The following is a 3,554-nucleotide window of genomic DNA, read 5'->3' as shown; positions in this document are numbered from 1 at the left end:
TTGTAGCAGTACTACTAGTAGTAGTATCTACCACGATATTCACTCGTTAGTATGTGTTAGATCACTTATGAAACCCAAGAAACGAGTACCCAGCTCAACACAGTAGTGACCCCCACTGGCGAGTTTGTCAACATCCTCTGCGCCGCCTTCCATCAAGGCCCTGACCGATGCACGCTCGTGGTCCGCCATATCGTTCAAGACGACTTGCATGCTCATCCTTCGGGGTGTCGGCAGCGCAGTCGCACCATGTGGTAGGTTGGTTTCGCAGCAGTAGTGTAGCTGTATATTAGAGAGGTTTCGCAACTCATCTTTACATTACCCTCATCATCATAATATCGACAAATGTCGTTTTCAGGACAATGATGATTTCCATGTGGTTATTATAGTTGGATATGACCATGGAGAGTAAGTACCCCCTATGTAGATTTGATTTCCTTCGACTACGTGGCGGCCGTACAAGGAAGCGCATGCTCACGTTTACGTCCCAGTGCCATTTCACAGGAGAGTTTGATTTGGAGGCGGAAGCCAACACAGTCTGACCAACTGCCCCGACCATTTGAAGGAGTCGCGGTTTCGACTGCATGTTGTACAGATGACACAGAGTCTGGGAAGTCAAGTCCGTCGCGGCCTTTAGCCGCGTACTAGTAGCGGAAATGCGCAGCATGTCGACACTAACGTTATTAACGTAGATGGCCAATTGTAATCGGCTTGAATAGACTTCATTTATTTAACTTACTTGGATTTTCATACATGTCAAGGCAAAGAAAGTATTGGACGGAATGGTACACGGTTTAAGCTTAAAATATGTATGCTGGTTTGGTGATTTCATTTTTTAGCGATTCGATTAACGTTAACTTTATATCAAAATTTAAGGAATTCCATTAACCAATTTCAGTGCACCTTGTTAACATGTAAACTGTCCCGTGCACCGGCCAACTACGTTAAACTTCCCCTAATAAACATACGGTAGTACTTACTACTCCGAAAGAACATATCACTGGCATAAACTGACCATCTTCTGACATGTACAGTGTGCACTGATGTTGGTTGCCAACCCTACCAGGAGTGTGCGAGCTCCATCTTGGGCGTCTGCATTAACGTTGGATTGGAAGCCTTCCAGCTCGGATTTTAAGCACAGTATTTCCCTGATTCTTGGCTATAGAATTTGCATTCGAGGTTGCGACTCCTAACGAGAACGAGTAAGAATTCAGCATCACCCACCCAACGGAAAGCGCAAAATATCGAATGCCATCAACCAGATAAGGAAGTTCGTTCAGGGACTACAGTGTATGCAAATGTGCATCCAATTTCACGTCAGAAGTCCTAGCTTTTTTATCAACACCAACAACGCGCTCGTATAACCTGGCGATTACTGTAACGAAGTTACCAAAGGTGGAGTGAGACTCAGCTCTTGCCTGCCCCTCCTTGCTGTGTTGACTGAGGTCTGGTGCACGGGCAACTTACTGTAGCTTCACCGTCGACAGCTACATATTATTTACACGTTGGACACATGAGCGCTGCGCGAATACCTCGAGCTCTGGATGCGTTTTGACGATTTTGGCAGTGATTTCTCACAGAGTGGATTGTTGCGCGGTGAACACAGATTTGATATTTGGGAATGTTTGACAATGCAAATGGTTGCACAAGTATCCACTTAACTTTGCTGGTACCCATTGTAAGGGCCTTTCATATGCACAAATGTTGCGTATCATTGCGTGCCATTCCTGGAGATAAGCATACCTCATTGTCGAAATTAACGCGGGTTTCCACTCAGGCTGGTCGAATGATGGTGAATTTACTGGCTGGAGTTGCGCTTTTTGCGGTGCGAATTATCCTGAATTATCAGTGCATTACAATACTGGAAGTTGTTATCCGAACACTATGCGGATATTGGTGTGTCCATGCGGTGGGGATGCTCTAACTCAGCAGAATCGAATGTCTTACAGTCCGGAACGAAACTATAGACGCACCTTATTTTTTTTAGTTTGTCATGAAATTTATAGTTTTATCCAAAACCATCAAAGACAAAAACCTTCAAATGGTGCTTCGGAAGGATTTTGCTCAAATCTTTGTGGATCCAGATAAAAATCCATATTTCGAAATTTTGGGTGTAACAAAACTATAGACGCACTATGTATATTGGCTCATTTATCGATACATTGTCCACGACGAAGGATAACTTGGGCCATTCTAGTTGGCATACCATCGACCAAGTGCGATAGGTACTTTTGATCAATTTCCTCCCATGATCTGGGCCTTCAATTGGGCCTTGGTGTCAAATTGACGTCCATGTGCATAAATTTTGCGCGCTAGAACCCCCCAAACATTCTCGATCGGGTTCAAATCAGGGCTCTTAGCAGGCCAAGTCAACGTAGTCCACGGCATTCCTTCCAACCAGGCCATTGTCGACCGTGAGCGATGAATACTGGCGTTGTCTTGCTGGAAAACCGCTTCCCCATTTGGCGTCAACCCACGCAGCGCACGCATTGCTGGTAAGAGATACCCCCTGAGGGTGTCTTGGTACTTGACAGAGTCTTGACGGCCCTCTAAGAACGCAAGTTCGCTCTTGTTGTGAAAACTCATTCCACCCCACACCATCACTGAGCCACCACCAGCCACGCGCTTAGAGTACGTTTCAACTTCTTCTCGCAAATCATGCCAATAATACTTGCAGCCATCGGGTCCGTCCAAGTTGAACTTCTTTTCATCAGTGAACATCGTAGTCTTCATTACGTCGAGCTGGTTGAGGTACCGGGCGGCGAATTCTACGCGGTCTCTCTTGTGTTGGGGGGTGAGGCGGGGTCCGGACCGGCGTTTTATATACTTAGCGAATTTTGACATTTGAAGTACACGTAGCACGGTGGTATGCTTTACTTTACCACTTAGAACAGCCGAGATCTGTCTAGATGACATTCCCTTGCGCGTAGCGAGCCGAAATACGCGTCGGATCTCACGTTTCGTCAGCTTGATGCGTCTTCCGGGTCTATTGGGCGTCGTTGGCTGTCGGAGTTGACCAACATATGTCCGCACGAGTTTGTCGCTTCGTCCGATGGCATTTGCAATCCATCGCAACGACTTCTTCAGCCCCAGAAATGCCTTGATTTGGCCTTTTTCTTCCTCGGTGATGTTTTTGCCGCGTGGCATGCTCAAATGGTGGTCTGAGTACATTGAAGACATTATTGTCGAACACGCAATACTCGTAAGCATGTGGATTACTTTAAAGAACGTTGATTGGCTTATAAATGTCGAATCAAAATAGTGCGCCTATAGTTTTGTTACACCCAAAATTTCGAAAATTTGATTTTTTTCGGGATCCACAAATACTTGAGCAGAATCCTTCTGTAGAGGTGCCTGGAAGCACCGTTTAAAGGTTTTTGCCTTTGATGGTTTTGAATAAAACTTCAAATTTATGACAAACTCAAAAAAATGGAGGTGCGTCTATAGTTTTGTTCCGGACTAATATTAGGCGAATCGATTAAAGAACCGCCTTAAGCCAATCAAATCACGCCATGTCAAATTTCTGTCAATCCAAACGTTTGACCCCTCCTCATAGG

Source organism: Aphanomyces astaci (assembly GCF_000520075.1).
Source record: "Aphanomyces astaci strain APO3 unplaced genomic scaffold supercont1.10, whole genome shotgun sequence".
Lineage (NCBI taxonomy): Eukaryota > Oomycota > Saprolegniomycetes > Saprolegniales > Verrucalvaceae > Aphanomyces > Aphanomyces astaci.
Note: the sequence above shows the minus strand (reverse complement) of the source record.